This window comes from Mustela erminea, chromosome 5 (assembly GCF_009829155.1).
Source record: "Mustela erminea isolate mMusErm1 chromosome 5, mMusErm1.Pri, whole genome shotgun sequence".
NCBI classification, from domain to species: Eukaryota; Metazoa; Chordata; class Mammalia; order Carnivora; family Mustelidae; genus Mustela; species Mustela erminea.
This window is the reverse complement of record NC_045618.1, coordinates 116006633-116032773: the sequence shown is the minus strand read 5'-3', so window position 1 is coordinate 116032773 and position 26141 is coordinate 116006633. Positions and strand designations below refer to the sequence as shown.

General features: G+C 46.9%; 1 long non-coding RNA gene across 1 annotated transcript; it reads right to left on the bottom strand.

The window, feature by feature from the left end:
* Positions 1-5: 5 nt before the first annotated feature.
* On the bottom strand, positions 6-26103 carry LOC116591588. The gene is made up of 3 exons (XR_004286059.1): positions 26006-26103; positions 761-839; positions 6-52 (listed from the first exon to the last, which is right to left on the bottom strand). It is a non-coding gene; the product is annotated as an uncharacterized LOC116591588 (long non-coding RNA).
* Positions 26104-26141: the final 38 nt, after the last annotated feature.

Here is a 26141-nt window from a genome sequence, read left to right as displayed (position 1 = left end):
TCTCTCTCCCTCTCCTTCTGCCCCTCCCCTTGCTCGTGCTTTCTCTCTCTCTCTCTAAAATAAATAAATAAATAAATAAATAAATAAATAAATATTTCTTTTAAAAGTATACCCAGCAAAATCAGCTCATTAGTTTAACGCTTGCACCTAGAATCCTCATGGCTTTGGCAACTCTACATGCAGATGGATATAGGTATGCAGTTTTAGAAACTCAAGTGCCTTGTGTAGTATATCTGCCTGGTGCATGACTCTTGTGAAATGATGAGCTCTTGGTAAAATGCTGAAAAATAAAACATACCCTTTTAGCAATTTGCATGATAGTTGTAATTTGGATCATTAGGAACAGGTTGTTTTTCCTGCATAGACATCCAGTAGGGCATACAAGAGTGTGCAGAGCACAGGGTGGTTCCTGCCCTGCAGAGCTGTCCTGTCCATTGCAGACTGACCAGTGGCCCCTGCCCCTGCCTGTGCTATGGGGATGATGGCAGTATCCATCTTGTAAGACTGTCATGGAGTTCACTTCAATAAAGTTCTTAGAACACAGTCTTGCATACAGTGAGCACAAAATCAGTGCTTGATGTTGTTATCACCCTGACTGCCTACCTGCTAAATGCCGGTGGGTCTGTCAATCATTGTAACAACCAAAAATACTCCCACAGGTGTCCAGACAACCCCTAGGGAGTGACCCTGCCATTGCGAGCCGTGGTTTGAGACCCTGCTGGACCAAAGCTTATGCAATACCATTCCTTTACTCACTCACCCGTTCATGTGTTCATTCCTTCACCGAGTCTGTGCTGAGGACGGCTTCCTTCCAGGCTCGACCTCCAGTTCCCACCAGGCTGAGTGGGGAGACAAAGATGTCCACAAAAGACAACAGCACACTGTGACAAATGTTTGCACAGCCCAGCAGCAACAGATTGTCTATCTTTGGCTCTAGCCTGCTGCCGAGGCGTTTGGTCTCCCTTGTGGTTTGTTTGTTTTAATTTTTTTATTTAGTTGCCAGTATTTGAAAAATCAGAAGATTTCACATAAAATACCCAGCCTTTCGGCTTCTCTTTAAAAACGCAAAGCTCTAGAAACACTGGGCCTGCATTCGTGTGTGGCCGGGGGCCCTGTATTTGCCACAACCCTGACTTGACCTGCATTTCCTTTCTTCCCTTGAAGACCCTGGAGCTTGGGGCCACTGTCAGAGATCCATCTGCTGGTAGCTATGGGGACCCTGAGGAAAACTAAAAGCTTCCAAGAGGGCCAGAGGAGTGAGGCTTGACGGCTCAGTGGGAGGCAGCTCAAGCAGGGACAGGGCACAGGGAGGACCCAGCATGTTCAAAGGCCGTGCTCTGAAAACAGTGCCGTGTCTGAGCTCCAGGTCCATGGAGACACATGGCAGCCGAGGGAGGCCTGGGAGCAGCTGGGAGCCAGGCCAGAGCTTTGAACTTCCCAGGCCTGAGACCAGACCGCTTTCTCTGCATACTTGCTTGACAGAGGTACAAGTTCAATCTAAGAATGAGTGACAAGGGTGAGGTGCTGTCAGACACTGCCTGCAGTGTCTGTACCTGGGCTTGCCTATCACCCGCCTGGAGGTTGGAGGAGCTGGGGAGATGTGCAAGAAATACGAAGAAAGTGGTGGTCCCTGGGGCTGACCTAATATCTGATTGAAGGGGGCCTGAAATACACCATTCACAGCCTAACTCAGTGCTTTTCAGAATGTGATGTGCCCACAGATCACCTGGGGGTCTTGTTAAAATGCAGATTCCAATTTAGCAGGTCTGGGATGGAGCCTGAGGCTCTGCATTTCAAACAAACCACCAGGGATGCTATTCTGCTAGTCTGAAACTACACTTGGGGCTTCTAGTTTATGTTTTTTTTTTTTTCACTGCGGCACTGTCGATATTTCGGTAATTCCTTGTCATGGGAGACTGTCCTGTACATTGCAGGACATTGAACAGGATCTCTAATCTCTACCCACCAGAGGACAGTAGTAACCCCCTAATCGTGACAACAAAAAGTGCCTCCGGATATTGTCACATGTTTCCTGGGGGACGGAGGGGGCATCAGAACTGCTCTCTGTTGAGATCCACTGCTCTAGGGTGCCCGTGAATTCTTAAAATCTAAGAGTTTATATGTTTATGGGTTTTACTGAAATATAGAGAAACTTCAAGGCACTGAGGCAGAGCAGATCACGTAATTTGTGGGGCTCGGTGCAAAATAAAATATGGGTGCTCTTGAGCAAAGCTTCTGCCTTTAGAAATACTTCATCACTTTTAAACATAATAGGGATGATAGGGATATATTAGGAATAACAAACTCACAGATCATAAAAAATTATTTGGGGTATCATTATGCCATAAATAATAATACTTTATTAATATTAGATCTAGAATAATCCTAAGGATTTTCCAGCCTGTTTTCCTGTAAATTCATTGATTAGGTCATCCAAATGTATAATTTTAGCTACTTTATTTTCAATCATCGTAATCGAGAGTGATGTTAGTTGCTCCTGACAAATGCAAGATCGCAAATAATTTTCGATGATTTTTAATCCTGAGAAGGAATCTTCTGCAGATGTAACTGTTCCTGAAGCTGTTAAGAATATTTGACAGGTTGTGACAACATTGGAAAGCATTTCTGATGAATTACTTCAAAATATAAAGTTCAGGGGCGCCTGGGTGGCTCAGTGGGTTGAGCCTCTGCCTTCGGCTCAGGTCATGATCTCAGGGTCCTGGGATCAAGTCCTGCATCGGGCTCTCTGCTCCGCAGGGAGCCTGCTTCCCCCTTCTCTCTGCCTGCCTCTCTGCCTACTTGTGCTCTCTCTCTGTCAAATAAATAAATAAAATCTTAAAAAGAAAAAAAAAATATATATATATATATAAAGTTCAGAGCACTTAGAGCTGACGATTCTTGTGGAACAACTTTTCTAAGCAGATTTAATTCTTCATACAAATCAGTTTCATGCAAGTCTGAATTTGATCTTAAATGTAAGTTTACACAATGGCCTTTGAATGTTTCCACTAATATTTGCTGTAACTTGTGGAGGTCATACCAGAAACCGAAAGTGACTTCAGCTATTGCGCATAATTTAAAACACCTACTTATGCGTTCTTTCACTGTATCTTCAATTACAAGAACAGATTAATTTTGAACTTGTCTTGCTTGTTAATAACTGGTTTAGCTGAAGCTTCCTGGGAATACAGTGTTCTTTTCCAGTGAATGCGACGACCTTTAAATCTCATTTCTCTTTCTCGGCCTATGAATATTTGCTCTGCCATTTTGCAGCAGTTTCCAGAATTGCAGATTCTAAACTCCTTTATGAATTCTAATAACTTCCTGATAGGCTCCTTCGCAGTGTCTATGCATATGTTTTAATTGAGTAATAATCTACTGACAAATTGACTGCCCGGGTGCCAGCAGCACCTGTCCGGGGGCTCTGATCCAAGAGTTCATATTGGTATAGACGCTGCAAGAATAGGCTCCAGGAATGTGGATGGGCCACCCGCCTGGGGTCCTTGCCCCTTGTAGAGCTCCTCCACCCTCCTACAGTGGCTGCTGCTGCTGTCACTGCCCCGGTCCGCCCTGGGCCTGGCCTGGCCACCTCGGGGCCCAGTGGTGCTGTAGACTGTCCCAGGACTGCGTGCGTGTGCCAGGCCACGAGGCCCATTGCTCTGCGTGTCCTGCTGTGTGCATCACCCAGGTTCCTTATTCATGCAGTTTCCGTGGACCCACTGTATTTCACTTACAGAACACCCGCTTAACCTATCACAGATAAAATTATTAAGAATTTCAAGACTGAGACAGAAGCAAAGCCTTGACACCCAGGCAGGGTCTTCTGAGCACAGGGCCTCGCTCAGTGATGCAGGCAGCCTGCCACGCACAGGGTAGCAGTGCAAGAGATGAGGCTTAGTGAAAGCAAGTCCCAGGAGAAACCAGGGGTTTCTCCAAGGCAGCAGGAGCATGGATGGAAAGCGGAGCTGGGCTTGAAGATTCTGAGGGCAGTTGCGGTGTGGCCCTGATTTTAGAATCAACATAGGCCTCTCCCGCATGGCTCCGCTCAGGCTCTGTGGGGCAGGCGGCTCTGCACTCCAGAGCATGTCTCAGGGGCCCGCTGGCGCCCACAGTTTGTTAGGGAGCGCCTACCGCCAACTTGAAGCACGCCCCCCCCCATCACTGCTAACTGCATTGCCTGCACGTTCTCTCTTCACTGTTCTCGCTCCAACCATTTCCCTTCCTCTCTCTTCTCCGTCCTATCCCCTTTGCAGATCTGTCTGGGGGCAGGCCCAGATCTCCCCCGGTGGTAAGAAATACATCCAGAGAAAGATTAATTTCAGAGCAGCTAGAAGGATGAAAGCTTCTCCCAAAGGCGAAGAACAAATGGAAAAAATATGACAAAAGGAAACTGGCCTCAAAACGCAGATAGATTTTGAAGGTTTTGGTGAAATCCAAGCCTCCAGCGGCTCGAAGGGAATGTCGCCGCAGCTTCTGAAGTCACCGCCCAAGAACAAGCCTGGGTCTGGGGCTGAGATGAACAGTGACAACAGAGAATTTGCTTGGCTGATGGAACATCCTGGCCCCAGATACCCAATGTCAGGGATGTCCCTGGGGCTGCAGCTTCTAATAGATGACATGTGTGCCCAAGGTCCCGGTAAAGGAGCGCATTCCCATTCATGACAACCCTGTGAGGCAGGAATCGGTAGTCAGCTTAGTGATGGGAAACAGGGGCGCAGGAGTCCAGTAACTAGCTCAGAGCCTCCCAGCTGGTTAAGTGTCAGAGCCAGGACTCAAACCCCAGTCTGCATGACTCCACATCCAGTGTTCTTTTTCTCAGCACTGTGGGAGAATGTGTCTCTGCCCCAACCCTGCCCTTTGGCAAATCTGCACAATCAGCAAAGGGTAGATTTCACTATGTCTTTTCAAACCCCCGGCTTTGCTCTCTGCCCTGACTCAGCTATCCAGTGCCTCACGCTGGCAATGCTGGTGTTTCAGGCATGGGAGCACACCCTTGCTGAGAGACCCATCCTCTAGCTGGCATACCTCTCTGGTCCCTCGCATCACCTATTCCAAAAGGGGGCTAAGACCAGCTCTGTTTCAGCATCTGGGCTTCGTGTGCAAAAACGGGGTTTGTGGATTTGGTGCCGATATTATTCCTACTCTGTTTCAAAGCCTGACTCCTTTGCAAATTTCAGGCCTTCAGTTGTTCCCATTTTTAAAATGGGGAGGCTGAGTGTAGAGCTGGGGGAGGGAGGACTATCCATTGAGTATCACGTAGGCGAGGTGTCAAGGAAATGTTCACAGGAACACTTGTTCCATGCCCTTTCTTTCCGTCTGAAATGACTCACTGTGATTTCAGTCTCCTGAGCACTGAGCGGGCTCCCCGGGGACCCCTGACAGCTGACCCTCGCTCGGGTCTTTGTTCGACAGTTCTGTGAGCTATCCAAATCCCAGGCCGAGCCTGCTGCCTGCCCAGCAATCTGAATGCTGGCCAGCCACGGGCAACATCTGCTCCAGAGGCTTAATCCAGCATTTGGAAGCGTTCCCTTCCCAAATCTCTGGTCTGGCACCGCTCCCAGCCCCAGTCAGCAAACAGCTGCTGCATTTATGTGGCTGTTCCTGCAAGGGCTTTGTATGGTCTAGGGAGCGGCTTTGATGTCCCTGGAGCGGGGAAGGGCTGAGGACAGAGGGAGGAGACACAACATTGAGAAGACAGGAAGGCCTGCACGGGCTTGCTCTGGCTCCAGAACTTCCACCCGGCCCCCAAAGCCTCAAGGAGCCCACAGATGTGACTTATGCATTTCAAACTCAACTTTGTTTTGTTTTGGTTTGGTTTGGTTTGGTTTTTTGTTTGTTTGTTTGTTTTTGTTTTAGATTTTATTTATTTATTTGGAAGAGAGAGAGACAACGAGAGAGCATGAGCAGGTGGTGGAGGGAGCAGCAGAGGCAGAGGGAGAGGCAGACGCCCCACCGAACAGGGAGCCCATCTCAGGCCTCCATCTCAGGACCCTGAGATCATGACCTGAGCCGAATGCAGATGCTTAACCGACTGAGCCACCCAGGGGCCCCTGAGATCCAACTTTGATACCAGTCCTCAGGCAGAAATACTTGTCAGTTCTAGCAGTGGACTGTGGAGTTTGGAGTTAAGAGGGGTGTCTGGGAATGTACCTTTTCACCTAGTTACAGGGCATTTAAATATTCTGTGATCTCGTTCACAAAGACGCTCTCTCTGTGGCACTGCCATCTGAGTTCCCCAGCATCTCAGATGATTCTAACGTGGTGCTCTATAACATGCCTTGGAAGAGGACAAGGCTTTTTTTTTTTTTTTTAATTTTATTTATTTATTTGACAGAGAAAGAGATCACAAGTAGGCAGAGAGGCAGGCAGACAGAGAGGGGGAAGCAGGCTCCCTGCTGAGCAGAGAACCTGATGTGGGGCTCGATCCCAGGACTCTGGGATCATGAAGTGAGCTGAAGTCAGAGGCTCAATCCACTGAGCTACCCAGGTGCCCCGAGGACAAGGCTTTTGTGACAAGTAATGACACAGAAGCTCAAAAATATCTTGTGTTTTGATGGCGGTTGTAGCAATTTTGCAGAGAAAGCCGCATGATTAAATATTCCAGGAATTCCAGGGAATTCCAGGGCCCAACAAACAACCTAACTCAGGGATCTAAGATCCCCATGGCCTCTTCAACCCCTGAGACGTGTTACAGGTCCTCCAGGCCACTCCTTCCCCTCTCCCCACCGACTCCCAGCCCCCTGCCCTTTCCCAGTGGGGCCCTCTGGAGTCTTTGTAGCAGCACTGAGTGTTCACTTTGTGAAACCATCCTCAGATCGCTCGGGTTTCTCTCCCTGTGCACCCCAAATACACTGTTCTCTAGCTTGCCTCAGCCTCTGCCCTCTGACTCTAACCCCCTTACACATGTCCACTCCACGCCAGAGCCCCTTAGAGCCAAGGTTCTTAGCAACTCCACACCCCATACTATCCCAACCCTCCTAGGACAGACTCTCTTAAGACATGTTGGGTTCAGGAACAGGATTTGGTGAAAGCCCATCACCACTGACTGATCATTTTCCACACACACCCTTGGCGGGGGTGGGGGTGGCAAAGCCCCTCCTGGTCTCTTATACCCACAGCCTAGAGGCCTTATCCCTTTCTCCCTGAAACTGACATCAATGGTTGCAGAACTGAGCACCAATGAGACTCCTGAGAGCTTCTTTCTGATGACAGGGACACAGGTTCTATAGGGAGCTGAGAGACTGCCAGCTCACTCCTTCCTGTTGTGGGTATCCTTAACATCATCGGAACATCTTCATGAGCACCACATCAATTTTAGGGAGCACTTATGGACTCTCATGACATTTATAGGTCCTCAGGCATTTTCCTGGGCCATTGTTTCAGTTAGTATTACCTTTAACAGAGATCTAACTACTGTGGCTTAAACATACTCACTATAGCTGCCATAGCTCCAGCCATCACATCCACATTCCGGTAGTAAGAAGAAGAGCCAGGAGAAAAGGGGGTGTTTTCTTAGAAGCCCCACTCAACTACTTACATCTTATTGGCCACTCCTATTTGCAAGGAAGGCTAGGAGTGTAATATTTTACCTGGGCACACTTCTAGTCCCAGGAAAGTTAGAGTTCTATATTAAATAAGATGGTAAGAATGGATATTGGATAAGCAATTAGCAATCTCTGCCTACTGCTTTTTTAATACTTTATCTTTCTTATAACTCTTGGGCTGGATATATTTTGGAAGTCTGAATCCCTTGGATTTTATAAAGGTGGTATGGGGCCTTTAGTGCAAATTCTGTAACATCCCTACTGATGTTTGGTTATAGCATGAGGCAGCCCACATTCATTTTTCTGTGGCGAAATGTTTAAAACTATATATAACTTCACCTTAGTCCAGGTCAGGAGTATATAACTTATGGTTTCTTTACAATGAAACTTATCCATAATGAATTTACAATGTATTTATACAACATTGCTTTAAATAGAGCTTCCCTGGACAGACCCCTAAGCGGCACTCTTGTGTTCTTTCAGCATGGCTCTGGGCATCATCATAAGGAGCTGAGTTCCCACAGGTCTCTCTTCTCCCCATGCACTAGCTTTGGAATTAGACCCATATTCTAGTTTTGGCTTCACCACTTAAAGCTGTATGACCTTGACTGAGTTACTTAACCTCTCCAAAGAAGAGGAGCCACGGTTTCTTCCTAAATAAAATACAAATACAGGGTTACCAGTTTCTTATTCAGAACTAAAATCCCAGAACTTCTGGGCACCTGGGTGGCTCAGTGGGTTAAGCCTCTACCTTTGGCTCAGGTCATGATCTCAGGGTCCTGGGATTGAGCTCCACATCGGGCTCTCTGCTCAGCAGGGAGCCTGCTTCCCCGTCTCTCTCTGCCTGCCTCTTCGCCTACTTGTGATCTGTGTGTGTGTGTATGTGTCAAATAAATAAATAGAATATTTCTTTCTTTTTTTTTAAGATTTATTTATTTATTTGACAGAGAGAGATTACAAGTAGGCAGAGAGGCAGGCAGAGAGAGAGAGGAGGAAGCAGGCTCCCTGCTGAGCAGAGAGCACGATGCGGGACTCGATCCCACGACCCTGAGATCATGACCTGAGCCAAAGGCAGCGGCTTAACCCACTGAGCCACCCAGACGCCCCAGAATATTTCTAAATAAATAAAAATTTAAAATCCCGGAATTCTAAAAACTGCATTTTCCCCTAAGTTTGGCATAAAAAAATTGGTCAGGTTAAGTTACATACTCCAAACACTCCAGATGACTAGAGTACTAATTTCTTTCTTATAACAGTCCCAAGCTCCTACTCTTTACCATTATTTATATAAAATAACACATCTTTGTATTACATGCACAATGTACAAAATTCAAAACATACCAAAGTGGGAAGTAAAACTAGTCTCTCGCCAGTTCTTCCCAGAGACAATGGCAGTGACTTTTTCATGTATCTTTCCAGAGATAGCTCCTCATTTAGAAATTACCAAGTGTTTCCAGTGGAAAATGGGATTAAAAGTGGTTTCTTTTAAAAAAAAAAAGTGATTGTTTTTCCTTCTGTGTCCTATTTATATATTCTTGTGGTTTTATGCCGATTATTTAACCCTCTGTTTTGTCTTTGGTAAAACATACAATATTTTTATAGGTATACATTGTCAAGATATATAGATCTATCTATGGAGATGCAATATTATCTGTGTAGCTCGTATGGATGACATGCTCATCCCAGAGTCCAGCCCAAGCAGGCAACTAATCCCCTCCGCTCCTGGTCATAGGTCAGGCTGAAACACAGTGGGGCCCAGCCTCTAAATGTCGGGCATGTGCTGGCCACTGATGGATATTCTCCCCTGGAGATACACTCTTGTGTAATGAGGAAGTAACCAAGTGGCATGTCAGGATAGGCAGGCCCCAAAACCTTTCCAGGGTTCTTGTTCCCCCTCCTACTGTCCTCTTCCCCCTTCTCCAGGCAAAGCAGTCTGGCGTCCACATCTCCGCTTTGGGTCTAGAAGCCAGGAGGTTTCCAGGCAGACCCAGTTCTCGCCTTTCTAGCATTAAGGCAGCAAAAAAAATCATGTCACCGTTCTCCTGTAATCAAAAGGGACAGGACTGGCTCCGTAATTTGCCAGGCCCAGTGCAGAATGAAAATAGGGCGCCCCTTGCTTAAAAACTATTAAGAATTCTCAGACAGGGGCACCTGGCTGGCTGAGTTGGTGGAGCATGTGATTCTTGATCAGGTTGTGAGTTCGAGCCCCACGTTGGATGTAGAGATGACTTAAAAATAAAGTCTTTAAAAAATAGAATTCCAAGATGAAAGCAGAAGAACATTAAACTAAGGGCAGGGTTATACTGAATGTGGGGCCCCGTGAAGCTGCACAGATCTCATCCCATGAAGCTGGCCCTGCAAAGGGCCAAGATACACTCTGTCCCCACAGGAAGGCCCTCTGTGGGGCACCTTTCTCCCTACCTCTTCCAGGAGGCTTTCAGAGTGTTGCCTCCTCTCCATTCCACACCTGAGGGCATTTGTAAGAAGAATCAGGCCTTGGAATGGACTCGGGGCTCAGACGGAGTCTGTGTTCCCCCCCCCCCCCCCCAGCCAGCCCACCAGCCTGCCGGGCACAGGCATGCACAGAGTGAGCCCTTCCAGGCATCTCTGGGCTGTGTTGGAGGTCTACAACTGAGGTGTGTTCAGCACCGTGTACAAAGGTGTTTGAAATGGAGTGTCTTTAGGTAGAACGTGCCTGCTGGTTCTCATACAGCCATAGTTCCTCTATTCTGAATTGCCAGAACATGCTAGAAGATACAATCACCTGGCCGATGTCTGAACATTTTAAAACCTGAGAGCCTCATGGGGTGTCACAGTTGGTTAACCACCGACTCCCCACTCAGCTGGGAGTCTGCTTGAGATTCTCTCCCTCTCCCTCTGCCCCCTCCCCACCCCAAGTAAATAAATCTTAAAAAGCAAACAAACAATCAAAAAACAACTGAGAGCCTCAGGTCATGATCTCAGGGTTGTGAGGTCTAGTCCCGTGTCAGACTCCACACTGGGCATAGAGCCTGCTGGGGAATTTTTCTCTCATTCTGCCCCTCACCGTGCCCTACCCCCATACCGCTCCACTCATGTTCTCTCTCTCTCTCTCTCTCAAAAGTAAAATAAAAAGAAATAAAAATGGAGAGACCTATACCTCACAAGTCAGCCCAGTTCATTTTTAGTCAGATCTCCTCAGGGGGCCATCAGGAGGGGATTCTTCAGTGACTGGTTTTCCTCCCTAGAGACAACCACTACTAATTAGTCTTTGAAGATCTTTGCAGAGATAACATGGTTTGAGCTGATCTGGATTTTTTTTTTAAGTATGCTCTACGCCCAACATAGGTCTTGAACCCAGGACCCCAGCTTCAAGAGTTACAGGCTCTACTGACTGAGCCAGCCAGGCACCCCTGAGCTGATCTGGATTTTTAATTCTGGTTCCACTAATCAGACGGGCTATAGGGTTTATCTGGTGCTAACCAGAGCACAGTTTTAAAAGATACATTGATATGCATCAAATAACTTTTAAATGCCTGTATCTATTTCTAGTTAAATTATTGCCTATCCTTAATAAGAAACACTTCGCAGGCATGCAAACAAATGAAGCAACTCTTTAGGTAACAACAGAAAATGTCTCTAAGACATACTAGATAAAAGGGCAAGATGCATTAGTAGTAGTATACCAATTTTTTTTATTTAAAGATTTTTTATTTATTCATTTGACAGAGATCACAAGTAGGCAGAGAAGCAGACAGAGAGAGGAGGAAGCAGGCTCCCTGCTGAGCAGAGATCCTGATGTGGGGCTTGATCCCAGGACCCTGGGATCACGACCTGAGCCAAAGGCAGAGGCTTTAACCCACTGAGCCACCCAGGTGCCCCAGTATGCCAACTTTTTAAAAATGCACACCAGATAGAGACAGAGATAGAGATAGAGATGATAGAGATAGAGGTATATCTGCTGTTTCTACTGATCAGCTCCAGAAGCATAAACAAGAAACCAATTTTGGTGCCCCTGAGGAGGAAAGTGGACGACAGGAATCACAGCAGTCCTTCTCACTGTAATCTCTTTTGTACTATTTGAATTTTTTTAGCAGTTAGATGTTTTCCTACCTAAAAATAAATCTTTCTTAAAAAGCAAAAAACAAAGTCCATGTCCTTTAACCCACTAATCCCCTTCTGTGACTCCATCCAAATACACCAACTGGAAGTGTAGACCCAGTGACTAGTTCCAGGCAGTCACCATCTGAAACGTCAGAAATAAACCACGTCCAACACAAGGGGACTGTTCGCTATCGTGAACATACAGGATGGACTTTGATTCAGACAATAGAATTTTCCATAAAACATCTTCGTGTCACTGTAATGGTTATGATGTAACATTTGACAAAAGAAGGGTAGTATTCCCTTAGCAAGCGTTATGCAGCAGGTGTCTACAGGCACAGTTTTTAAGGTTTACAAACACTAGCTCATTCACACCTCGGACAACCTTATGTGGCAGGGTTATATTATAATCCTTGTTTTACAGATGAGGTGGGATAGCATAGGGGGTGGGAAGGATCAGACAGCTGATATGGGACATTGTCAGGATTGAAGCCCGGGCTAAGAACTCGAGAGCCCAGCCTCGGAGCAGTCTGCTTGTTCCGCCGCTTCTCTCAACATTTATGTACACACATACCACTGACAAAACCGTGGACAGGTGCACTTTGATTCAACTACTTTTTTTTTTTTAAAGATTTTATTTATTTATTTGACAGAGAGAGATCACAAGTAGGCAGAGAGGCAGGCAGAGAGAGAGAGAGGGAAGCAGGCTCCCTGCTGAGCAGAGAGCCCGATGTGGGACTCGATCCCAGGACCCTGAGATCATGACCTGAGCCGAAGGCAGAGGCTTAACCCACTGAGCCACCCAGGCGCCCTGATTCAACTACGTTTTTTAAAGCCTAGAAAAATATTAGAAGGAATTACATCAGATATGACCTGTGATTGCCTCTGGATAGTGGGAATAAAGTGATTTCTTTTCCTTTTCCTTTATACTTTTTCTCTGCTTTGGGAATTGTCTGCATATATTCATTTTATCAGCAGGAAGAAAAAAAAAGAAAGAAAAAGAAATCAGACTCCTTGTAACTCCTTCCAGCCAATCCTAGATTTTTCTGGAGGCAGCTCTCCATCTGGAATAAATGGTCTTCTGGCCCTGCTCACCACCCTGGTGTGGCTGCCCTCCACAGAGACCATCTAACTATTGTCTGTCGGTGTCTTACGCTGCAGTCAGTGCCCAGAGTATGCTCAGATCTCCGGGTGGGCCGTAACCTGCTCAAAGGAGAGGATCCATCCCCTTCCCCACCCTAGGCCCTACTTTGATGAGAGTAATTCTAGATTACATTAACCCTCCCCGCTCACTGACCCTCCAGCCCCTGTCCGCCCGGCTGGTGTACGCGGGTCTACCATGTCTGTGTTTAGGTAGTTGTTCTGAGCCCAAGGACTGGATCTTACTGTATCCCAGTCAAGTTCCTGAAAATCAGTCTAGAATGACAACTCCCTTAGAACCCATTAATGTCCAGTACTCTGTTTCCTCTCCTGCCTAAGGACCTTCCCTCAGATCCTCCCTATGGCAGCTCCCTCTGACACAGATGTCCCTTTTTCAAGGACAACTTCCCTGACCATTCCGTCCAAATGGTTCTGTTAGCCCACTTCATTTTAGATAGAAGTTCTGAGAAATTCTTTTTACTTTTTATTTTTTTGAAGTAGGCTCCATGCCCAGTGCGGAGCCTCGTGGGGGGCTTGAACTCATCACCCTGAGATCAAGACCTGAACTGAGATCCAGGGTCGGACACTTAACTACCTGAGTCACTTAGGTGTCCCTGAAATTATCTCTTTAATTTGTTTACTTTTTTATTCCCACTCTCCTTGCCAGGATTTACTTCCATAAGGGCAGGATTTTGTCTGTCTTACCTCAAACACTGCCTGTGGCACATGGAAGGAGCTCAGTAAATTTCTGGCGAATGGGTGAATGAATGAATGGAGTTTCTCAGTGCTGGTGAAAGGCTTTAGATGGTTTTCCAAGCCTGTCTCACCAATGTCAGCTGTGTATCCTTGGGCATTTTAATTCCTCTCAATCTGTTTCTTCCTGTGTCACCTGTTGAGTGGCTAATCCCCACATTTTAGGGTCACTGTGAGCATCCACTAAAAATTTAAAAGTATGTGGCGTGGGGAAAAGTGTCTGTCACATAAATCCTAGCAACAATTATTTTTATGGTCCCCTGCTTAGATGAGCATCATGCTTGATCATGCTGTCTACATCCAAGTTGCACATAAAGTCCTTGAACGGCACCGCATTTGGGACAGCAGGGTCAGTAGAGATGAACCATATGGCTATCGTCTGATGGGGAACGTGCTTCTCCATCCCTGCCCACAGGGGGAATCCAGGATCTCGCCTTCCATTGCCAGTGTTGCCCTGATCTCCAGCTTAGTCAAGAAGAGGAAATGAAAGCAGACTAGCTCCATTCTTGGTGCTCTTTTGTTTCCTTTAGAGGTTCACAGACCATTTTGTGGGCTGACCTCACTCTGTGCTGACGTCCAGTTCACTCTTTGCCCCGAGCTGGGCTGGGTCCTGTTGCCTGGTAACAGAACACCTACCTGCCCTCATCAGATCCCCTGGCCTGCCCTGGGCCCTGGCCTCCAGCAGTGCCAAATCGGAAAGGACGGGCTCTGGGTCTTGCCACGTTGCTCTGATGGGCAGAAGCTAAGGGATGCGGTGACAGAGAGAGAGCAGAGAGATTGCTCTGTGAGGCAGAGGTTGTGCTCAGGAAAGAGTCTGCAGCCAATTGTGATTCCCCCAAAACATTGGCCAGAAAGTACCTGTGATTCTCACTATTCGGAATTTGTTCTTGAAAGACCATTCCTCTGTAACCATCCTTGAGCAGAAGACAAGTGCTCCTTGAAGGAAACATTTCTCAGCTGCTATCTAAGGGTGACTTCCTTGGTGAGAAGGAAACTCCAGACTAGGAGGCTTGGGGGAGATGCAGAGTAAGCAGAGCTGTGAGACAGGGAGCTCTGGGTGGGACACACACATGGGGCACTGCATGAGTGGACCTGGAGAGATGACCCAGGCTGGGAGATCGGTTAGGTTCTGTTCTCCCCACATGCTTGGACTGGCTAACTCCCATTTGTTCTTAATATCTCGGCTGCAATGTCACTTCCCCAAGAAAACCCTCCTATTCCCTAGACTAGGTGAGATCCCCCTGTCATTTGCTTTCCTAGCCCACACTTTCCATTCGTCACCCTTATCCCTCGTTGCAATGTGCACCTGTGTCTCCCTCCACCCCATCCATAGACACCTCAGGTTCTGTGAGGGCATGGTCAAGTCTGTCTGTTCACTATAGCCTGAGCACCTAGCCCCGGGCCTGCACACAGAAGGCACTCAAGAACATTGGGCATCAGATGAATGGAGGAAGAAGAAAGGACAAACAGAACTGGAGGGCACTGTGCAGGGCACCTGCTGCCCTCCTCATGTTGCCTTGGCCAGTCTGGCCTCCCCTGTCAGATACAGAGGCCTTGGCCATGCGGGAAGGCTGACATTCCACTTCCCATGCCAGGCAGGGGAAGCCGGTGTTTCCCGAAGACTCCCATTGTCCTTGTTCCTGCTGCATAATGAATAACAGCCATTCTTTCCCAAGGATGAAGTCATTTCCCTTGAGTCAACATAAAACCCACAGGAAAGGAAAGTAGCATTGTGGCATACCCACTGTGTACCAAGCTATTGGGTATCTTATCTGATTCTCACAACAGCCCTGCAAAGCAAGCATCATTGCTTTTTTTCTTCCTTTCCTCCTATCTTTCTTTCTTTCTCCTTCCTTCTTTTCTTTCTTTCTTTCTTCTACAAATAACGCAACTGAGGCCCAGAGACATTAATCTGTCATGTTCATAAAAAAAGACAGAGTTGACATTTGGTCACATGATGTAGGAGGGAGTCACAGCAGGGCCATATTGAGTCCTGTGTGCCGCTAGCAATGCCCACAGCCCTCTCCCTGCTCACCTCCAAGACCAAAGGCAAGGTGGGAAGAGCCTCCCAAATAGAAAAAAGGGGAAGTAGACTAGAGAAACGGGACCAAGGATGCTTCCACTTATTACTCAAATCTTTATTGAATATTTATGTCAAGCACAGAATCTGGGGCCAGATGCCATAAAATACAGATCCTCTCATAGAGGTCACTGTCTAGTGAGGGAACCATATAAGAAAAGCCGAAATTACAGATCAGCAAGACTGATGTTATTAGATCACTTATTCCATTTTTTAATATTTGAAGTTCTCTCTAATAAAGTGTTAAAAATATATATACATATAATTGTAGCTCCATCCAAACGCAACGCTCAGGGGGTGGTGAAAGCACAGTGGTGAGGTGTCCAACCCAAAATGAAGGTCTAATCAGGGAAGGCTTCACGGAGGAGGGGACATGTGAGGGGACGTGTGAGCTGACCTGTGAGGCAAGAGGGAGTTCTCGAGGCAGAGTAGCATCAAAAAGTACAGCAAAAAGTACTTGCGGAGAGGCAGAAGCGTGAAACACCACGGCCTGCTTAGAGAAGTGTGCCTATGAGTCAATTCCTACAGGCCAAATGAGGAAGGCACATCTTCAAGCTGCCTTTTGAAACTGTCCTTCGGGGCGCCTGGGTGGCTCAGTGGTTAAAGCCTCTGCCTTCGGCTCAGGTCATGGTCTCAGGGTCATGGGATTGAGTCCCCCATCGGGCTCTCTGTTCAGCAGGGAGCCTGCCTCCTCCTCCTGTCTCTCTCTGCCTGCCTCTCTGCCTACTTGTGATCTGTGTGTCAAAAAAAAAAAAAAAAAAAAATCTTAAAAAATAAGAGAAAGAAAGAAACTGTCCTTCAAGGGCACTCAGCACTCCCCTGGGCTTTAGGGATTCCGTTTGGTGTTTTCCTGCCTGGTTTCTCACTCCAGAGGCTTAGCGCCAGAGACGCGAGTTAAGCAGAGGAGCGGCGCCACCTGGAGGCCAGAAGGTGAAGTGATCATTGAGGTCCCTTCTCAAACTCGCCTGGGTAAACAAAACAATCTTGTCTTCTACCCTGCTCTCTCAGGGCATCGGGGAAATCCTCTCACCTCCAGGAACAAGAGGCAAAATAACCGGACGGCAATGTTTCCAAAGGGAGCAGAGGAACGGAAATCTAAGTTAGAGACATAATCTACAGATGCAAAGGAAATCAACCAAAAGAAAGCTTGGATTTGCTCATCATCTCATCCAAATTTAGGAACAATAATGCCCTGTTACTTACTGAGTGCTTATTCCGCACCAGGTACACAGGTACACTGTGCTATGTGATGAACGTATTTCATCTTATTTAAGTCTCAGCAGCAGCCTTTTAAAATTGTATTTTAGGGGCGCCTGGGTGGCTCAGTGGGTTAAGCCTCTGCCTTCGGCTCAGGTCATGATCCCAGGGTCCTGGGATCGAGCCCCGCATCGGGCTCTCTGCTCCGCGGAGGGCCTGCTTCCTCCTCTCTCTCTCTGCCTGCCTGCCTCTCTGCCTACTTGTGATCTCTGTCTGTCAAATAAATAAATAAAATCTTAAAAAAAAAAAAAAAAAAATTGTATTTTATTTTACATAGCCCCACACCCAGCGTAGGGCTTGAACTCACAACCCCGAGATCAAGAGTACGAGTACATGCTCCACCAACTGAGCTAGCCAGGTTAGAGCAAACAAATGGTAGTTCAGAGAGGTTGAGTTGCTCTCCTGGACCACACAGCAAGGACATGGACAAGCTGGGATTTGGACCCAGATTTGCAGACTCAGAAACTCATGATCTCATCTATTACGTTAGACACCTGATGGCTATGACCATTAAACAGGTCCAAAGTGGGGCACCTGGGTGACTCAGTCATTAGGTGTCTGCTTTCGGCTCAGGTCATGATCCCAGCGTCCTGGGATTGAGCCCCTCGTGGGGTTCCCTGCTCGGTGGGGGAGCCTGCTTCCCTCTCTCCCACTCCCCCGCTTGTGTTCCCTCTCTTGCTGTGTCTCTCTCTGTCAAATACATTTTTTTAAAAAGTCTTTAAAATAAATAAATAAACAGGCCCAAAGGGAAGCACAAGAAACAAGCATTGGCGAGGATGTGGAGAAAAAGAGCTCTCTTACACTGGCAGTGAAAATGCAAGTGGGTGCAGCCACTGTGGAAAACAGCATGAAGGTTCCTCACAAACTTAAAAATAGAACTACCTTACGATCCCACATTACTGGATATTTACCCAAGGAATACAAAACACCAATTCAAAGAGATATGAGCACCCCTATGTGTATAGCAGCATTATTCACAATAACCAAGATATGGAAGCAGCCCAGCTGTGTGTCATAGATGAATAGATCAAGAAGAGGTGATACATATACACAATGGAATATTACTCGGCCATAAAAAAGAATGGAATCTTTCCATTTGCAACGTCATGGATGGTGCTAGAGAGTATTATACTAAGTAAAATAAGTTAACCACAGAGAGACAAATGCCACATGATTTCACTCACTTGTGGAATTTAAGAAACAAAACAAATGAGCAAAGGAAATAAAGGGAAAGAGAAGAGAGAGAAACCGAGAAACAGATTCTTAACTATAGAAAACTAACTGACGGTCACTAGAGGAGAGGTAGGTGGGAGATGGGGGAAATGGAGATGGGGATTAAACTGCACTTATTATGATGAAAAAGAAATTGAAATAAATTTTAAAAACAGGTCTAAAGTGGAACTCGTCATTTTTGCCAGAACTCGGCAAATACTATGACCTTCCCCGCATATCTGTTGCCCAGGCCAGAAACCTAGGAATTTTGACCCATGTCTAATCATGTATCAATTTTGTTGATCCTTTCTCATAAATATCTTTAACATTTTTCTAGAATTTTAAAGTTTTGTTTGTTTGTTTGTTTGTTTTTTTACTTATTAGAGAGAGAGCAAAAGCATGCGGTAGGGCAGAGGGAAGGCAGGCTCCCTGCTGAGCAGGGAGCGCAATGCAGGGCTCGATCCCAGGACCCTGGGTTCATGACCTGAGCCAAAGGCAGACGTTTAACTGACTGAGCCACCCAGGCCCCATTTTTAACATTTTTCTATCCTCCCTGTCACTGTGGCTGCCTTAGTTCAGGCCATGGCAGTCCAGTACCTGATCTGACGCTCTCCCAGCAGCCCTTCTCCTTCCCAGCCCTGGTGTAACTGATCCATAATCATCTCCCTATCACAGATCCCATGCCAATGGGGCCCTGTCCGTGTGATCCCAGTGCCTGGCAAACAATAGACGCTCAATCAATATTTGAGTGGAACCCTTGTTTCCACTTCATCAATATTATGGGCTGAGCCGTGTCCCCTCATAGCTCAGATGTTGCAGTCCTAACCCCCAACATCTCTGAATGTGACTGAGGATGGGGCCTTGGAAGGGGTTAAAGTGGGGTCGTCAGGGTGGGCTGATGTCTTCAAAGAGGAGGAGACTGCGTCACAGAAAGACGTCCCAGAGAGGGACGCCTGGATGGCTCAGTTGGTTAGGCAGCTGCCTTCGGCTCTGGTCATGATCCCAGCGTCCTGGGATCGAGTCCCACATCGGGCTCCTTGCTCAGCAGGGAGTCTGCTTCTCTCTCTGCCTCTGCCTGCCATTCTGTCTGCCTGTGCTCGCTCTCTCCCCCTCTCTCTCTCTCTCTGATAAATGGATAAAACCTTAAAAAAAAAAAAAAAAAAAAGATGTTCCAGAGAGAGCGATGCCAGAAGGAGCCAAGCCAGATGACAACCTGATCCTGCAATTCCAGCCTCCAGACCATAAGACAACAAATTTCTGCTGGGTAAGCCACTGGTCTGTGAGATACTGTTACAGGAGCCCTAGCAAACTGATTCAGTCCAGAAAGGGAGTCAGACTCGGAGAGGCTGAAGAATTCACCTAACGCTGTACAAGAATCAGTAACGCACCTGTTACTACACATTATTGACGTTCTGCAGTAATGCACCTGTTACTAATGTATTAACAATGTTCTGCCTCGTGATTGCTCTTCTATGTCGTTTACCAGCTCTTGTAACTGGTTGAACCCTACTATTCATGGAACTTCTGGGATGTTTGGGTATTGTTATTTCAACTGGCGCATGGGGCAAGGGTCCTGTCTCACCCTTCTCGGTATCCCCAGGCTTCCTAGCCCCACTGGGGTCTTTGTAACAAGAAGTTTTCAATGCCTTTGTTGCTGTTCCTCTTGTGTGATTGATGGACCCATGTGGATGGTAAAACGGAGCCCAATAGCAAGACAAACGTGCAAAAAGGGGCCACCATCTCCAGTAGTGGAATATGACTTTTCTCTGAATATCTGAATATAAATATCAGGATGACTGGTTTAAGACCCTATGAGAGTAATGGCGCACAACATCTGAAGTTAGGACTGTCCATTTAAAAAAAAATTTTTTTTAATTTATTTGACAGACAGAGATCACAGGTAGGCAGAGAGGCAGGCAGAGAGAGAGAGAGGAGGAAGCAGGCTCCCCGCTGGGCAGAGAGCCCGATGCGGGGCTCGATCCCAGGACCCTGAGACCATGACCTGAGCCGAAGGCAGAGGCTTTAACCCACTGAGCCACCCAGGCGCCCGAGGACTGTCCATTTAAAACAAGGAGTGTGTGTGAGTGAGGCAGAGAGTGAGAGGAGAGACCTGGGGGAACACAAGCTGTGACTTCTGCCTTTGGCGCAGCGCCCCAGTGCAGAGTAACTAACCACTCTGAAATGGAAGAGGTCTAAAGAGCTGATCAGCAGTGGCTTCATCCCAGAAACAGACAACCCAGGGGACAGGCAGAGAGACTGGAATCAAGGCCAGCTCGTGAACAACGGCCGGCTCTTTTGAGCAGATCCATTTTGTTCAGAGACAAAATGACCTTGGGCAGCGCCCCTAGTGCATGGTCACACTCAGGAACAAGGGCACTTCTCTGGTGCTATGGGGGGCGGTGGATGGAATGAGGTGTGGCTCTTCCAGAAGGGAGAGAAAACCCCATCAGATAAACTGTGAGATTCCCTCTAGATTCCCATTCTGATGCACCTCCACAGTCTAGGGCAGTCTGGTCTCCACTATCCCACAGGACAGTTCTCAGACATGACCATCACCTTTTCACCATACTGAACACCGGTGATTCATCAAAGTGGCTTAATGACTCAAAATATTCTGAGAAGGCCACTTTCCTTGTATATATGGCAAACAAAATAACACCGGTTGGACACCCCCCCTCTTGTGGATGCATTCAACAGAAGGGTGTGCTGTGAACCAAGCCCTAAGCAGGTGAGAGCGGAAACAGATAGGGACCTCTCCTCCCACAACTTACAAGTCCCTACCACCTACACACCAAGCTGTAACCAAGCTGGTAGTCTTCGGACAATTCTTTTTCTATAGGTGATTTTTTTCCTGTGTTTTCTCCCTGTATTTTCTCATTTCCTACTGTGATAGACCTTTATTACTCTAACAAAGTACAAAATAAGTACTTTATTTTTTAACAGATACTACGTTTTACCTGCTCATCTATGTCCTAAATTTCCCTTTCAGGCTTTAGCCTCAAGAATTGGGAATGGTTACATTTTACACTGTGTATTACTCTGGGTCTAATCCGGAGAAAGAAACGATACAGTAATTTAAAGAGAGGAAGCTGGTATAAGGAGGCATTAAGCTTTAAAAGGAGAGTAAAAACAGAGATATAGAGAGATATAGGGTTCCCTAACGCAGTCTTAGAGTACTCAGGAAGGACAATTTGGGAGGTCTGCCTGGCAATTGGGATTCAGAGCTCATTGGGAAGGATGTGATTGCTGCCCACGGATGGCAGAGAGGTTTGGGGCGGGGCTGCTCCACAGATGCCACGCAAAGCAGGAAATGATCTTTAAAGGTGGACTGAGGCTGGAGAGAGGGAGTCAGGGCCCCACTAGGGGCACAAGGCTGAACACATGTGGTGTCTGCCTCAGAAGCGCTCCCCAGGCCTGGGCTCCAGCTGCAAGCCACAGACTGTTGTGGGTATGCAGGTGGAGCAGGGTGTCGCAGGATGGTCGCCCGCCCCATTCATCAGGCAGCTTGTACCAGTAAAAGCACAAATCAACCCAAAGCAACCGGGAAGAGCGGCCCCTTTCTCCTGCAACGTCCCTCCAGCTCCCTCTACTGGCAAACCTCAGCATCCTCCTTACTGTCCGGTAGAAAATGCGTCAAGTCCCCTCTCCCAGAACAGGTCCTGAAGAGTGAATTTGGAAGTGCAAGGCAATCAATTGATCACTAGCACAATAGCACAAGCTATTTTCAGCCATTAGAACAGGGACTGGCAAGCTTGTTCTGCAAAGAGCCCAAGAGTAAATATTTTAGCTTTCTGAGCCATACCGTTTCTGTGAAAACTCAATTCCGATATTGTTGCACAACCGGTAGCATAGACAACATAGAAACAAATAAACATAGCTGTGTTCCATAGACCTTTATGTACAAAAACAGCCAGTGAGTTGATCTGGCCCACAGATCATAGTTTACCAACTCTTGACTTAGAGTTTTAGATTGAATAATCCCTGTTCCGTGAATAGAATTATATTGAGAAGAAAAGGGATAACCCAAGTGCACAGAGCTGAGGTTGGTAGTGGGCACTGAGAAAAATGAATTTAAATGGAGATATAATGTCTACATTGTTGGAGGGGTTTTTTGTCCAAATTAAGTGAGAGCTATGGATTGAATGTTTGGGTGTCCCCCAAATCGAATGTTGAAATCCTAACCTCTGATGTGATGATTTTTGGAGATGGGTCCTTTGGGAGGTAATTAGGACACGAGGATAGAGCACTCATGATGGGATTTGTGTCTTTATAAGAAAAGACAGGACAGAATTTGTGCCCTCTTGTTCTCTCTCTGCTATGAGGAGCCAACCCAAGGGGCTGGCTATGAGCAAGGCTGGAAGAGGAGTCCTCCACCAAACCCCAGATCTGCCAGCACCCTGATCTCGGACCTCCCCGCCTCCAGAACTATGAGAAACGTTTGTTGTTTAAGCCGCCTAGTGCGAGGTAATTTGTTATAGCTCCCCAGACTGCCGGTGAGCTAGGATATTAAAGGATCAAACAGGGTACTTAACAAATCATCATCTCTAAAGGCCTGTGCAAGGCAAAATAACGGTCCCCATTGTGGCCTCCTCTTTTGAGAGGCTTAGAGGACCTAAGAAACTTGTCTCAAATCATACAGCTTGTGGTGCCTGGGTGGCTCAGTTGGTTAAGCGACTGCCTTCAGCTCAGGTCATAATCCTGGAGTCCCGGGATTGAGTCCTGTATTGGGCTCCCTGCTTGGCGGGGAGTCTGCTTCTCCCTCTGACCGCTTCCCTCTCATGCTCTCTTTCTCTCTCATTCTCTCTCTCTCTCTCAAATAAATAAAATATTTTTAAGACTTATTTTTTTATTTGACACAGAGAGAGAGATCACAAGTAGGCGGAAAGGCAGGCAGAGAGAGAGGGGGAAGCAGGCTCCCTGCTGAGCAGACTCCCTGCTGGGGCTTGATTCCAGGATTCTGGAATCATGACCTGAGCCAAAGGCAGAGGCTTTAACCCACTGAGCTACCCAGGTGCCCAATAAATAAAATCTTTAAAAAAAAATCATACAGCTTTGTTGAGCTGGCATTTGAACAAGCAGTCTGCATGACTCTTAAGCCGACCTTCCTCACCACCGTGTCCACTGGCTTACCTACAAGGGGCGGGCGTGCATTCCCAAACTGGGCTCCTATCTTTACTGGGTACCATAATAAACTTGGATTTAACACCTTGGACCTTGGGCAGGCTAGGACTCCCAACCTGAAGGAAATCAGTATTTAACCTCTTTGAAACCCATCTCCAATTTAAAAAAAGAAAGAAAGAAACCCATCTCCTGAAATGTGCAATGCACTTCAAGATGAGAGGTGAGAGTTATCTGGGTGTTTAGTGGTGAAACCTGCCTCCTGCCTGCCCCCACCAACACCGTTGGGCAAGTCAGTTCTGCTGAAGTGGCTAGCTAAAGATCGGTGTCCTATTTCAGGGTCCCCTTCCCATGCCCTCTCCTTCTGTGACCTTCCCGGTTGATGAATCATTCCTTAATCAAACACGGGACATTTGCGGGGCTTCCCCTTAAAACTTATAGACACTATACGTATTTCTTTCTCGATTTTGACCATGCTTATAAGATGAGGTTTATCAAAATGAATGGTACCTATTTTATCACTGCTTATTCCCCTAGACATTCGTCTAGGTACTGTGCCTATATCTTTCCAGTTTTCACAACAATCCTGGAAGGTAGCAATTATTGTCCCTACTCAGTGACAAAGGTGGCATTTACATAGCAGACATTATTGATCTTTGAGGTAGGCAATGGAATGGGACTCTGTGCAAAGAGAAAGCCAAGGTTTGGAGAGGTTGGCTTGCCCTCTCACCTGCACCTAAATTCACCTCTATATAGTTTACTTGTGGAAACACGAAGCATGGTGGCCCCTTCAGGATCAGATAGGGCCTCGTCCAAATCCTAGCCCCACCTCTTCCTCGCCACCTGACTGATTGCGCCCTTTTCCTATTGAGGGTAGTTCTCCATAGCATTTCTGGATGTCTTGTAAAGGCTTTTATTCTGGACCATTTTTCCAAGGAAGTATGTACAGCAAACATCTCTGGGAGATAGAGTTTCCCTCCGGGTCAGAGAAGACTTGCTTTCTGTCCAGGAGGTTGAAGATATTGTCCTCCCTCTGGTGTAAAGGTTGAACATGTTTTCTAGTAGCCTCCACTAAAAGATTAAGATTTAGGGGTGCCTGGGTGGCTCAGTGGGTTAAAGCCTCTGCCTTCAGTTCAGGTCATGATCCCAGGGTCCTGAGATCGAGCCCCGCATTGGGCTCTCTGCTCCGCAAACAGCCCGTTTCCTTCTCTCTCTCTCTGCCTGCCTCTCTGCCTACTTGTGATCTCTGTCTGTCAAATAAATAAATAAAATCTTAAAAAAGAAAAAAAAAGATTAAGTTTTACTAATGCTCATTTTCCCACCTTCCCCTAACCTCCTGCATTTCAACATCAACCCCAATACCCATACTGAAGCTGTTTTTGTTGATGTCACCATGGCTTTCATGCTTGTCCTTATTGGTCTCCTTCCTGGACTCGTCCTTGAGCAGCCTCATCAATACCCTTCTTGCCTCCCTTGCCGCTCCTCCGGCCCTTCCTGGGTGATCTCACTCCCTCTGCTGGTTTTAGGAACATTGTATATAGGGATGATGGCCTAAACTCTAGCCCCATCTGCTGGCCAGCTCCGCCTCACACTCAAGTGGTCCAAAAAGGAACCCCTCCTTCCCAGGCCCTCCCCATCACCTAATCCTCCCTCCTGGGTCCATGCTCTCACTGGGGTCACCCAACTACCTCATTGCTCCAGGAAGTCAGCTCTAACCCTTCACTGCTTCTCACACCCCCAGGGCCAAGCTATCTTTGAATATTCTTTTTCTATTTCAGGAATCTGTACATGCCCCAGGTCACCCAGACCCGCACCTCCTGCTACTCTTCCCCCTTAAGTCCCAATCTTTCCTGCCTTGGGTGACTATAGTGTCCAGCTAACAGGGCTTCCTGCATCCTGTTGAACGCCCCCCCTTCACTCCATTGTTGCTAGGGTTATGTTCCAGAAATATAAATCCAATCATGTTGTTTCCCTGCTTTCAATCCTTCACTTGCCTCTCACTGCCTATCTGACAGCAGCTAGGTTATTAACAACATAGTTCATCATGCCCCACCCACCTGCCAAGCTCCTCCTTCCAGTCCTCCTCCCATCTGTCTCCTATAGCCACTGCCACTCCAAATGGGAAAAAAAGGTGGGAGGAGGTGTCTCAAAATAACACTCATCAAACAGCCCTAATTGGTTCCAATGTGTGTTACCTGGAACCGAAAGTCCTCCAAGTTTACATTAAACACTATTCACACATTTTCTGACTGTCTCAAACCTACCTGAACGCTCTTAGTTTTTCTTGAAAAAATAAAATCATAGTTTGGATGATGAACCCTATTTCTATGCAATTATTCACTATCAAGTTTCTATGTCTTTCAGGGTCCCCTTGAGAAACAAGCCAAGCTATTCCTTCATTCTACCCAGTTGAGGTGCTTATGGAATAGGGGTTTTCAGCAGATATATCCACCGTGTGTGTGTGTGTGTGTGCGCGCGCGTGTGTGTATCCATCTCCAAATATATATATATATATATATATATATATATATATATATATCCATCCCCACCAAATACATATATATCCATCTCCCCTCAAATATACATACATACATATATATACACACATATATAGCCATCTCCACCAAATATATATAGATCCACCTCCCCGAAATATATATATATGGAGATAGATAGATCTCCATCCGCACCAAACAACTTAATATATCCATCTCCGCCAAATATACAAGTATTTCTTTTCTTCGCCCTCTAAGCAAACAAACCAACACCCTTGAACGTCCACCAGGAGGCGCCGGGGGCGTCGCCAGACCTGCGGTACCTTCACCGTTGGAGAGAACGCGAGGGATGCAGCAGCGATGGAAGCCGGCTTCCTTTTTCAAGAACCAGTGTGAGGGAAAGGAGCAGAGCCGCGTTATTTTAGGGAGACCTTGTCGCACTCCCCCTCCCGCGGGTAG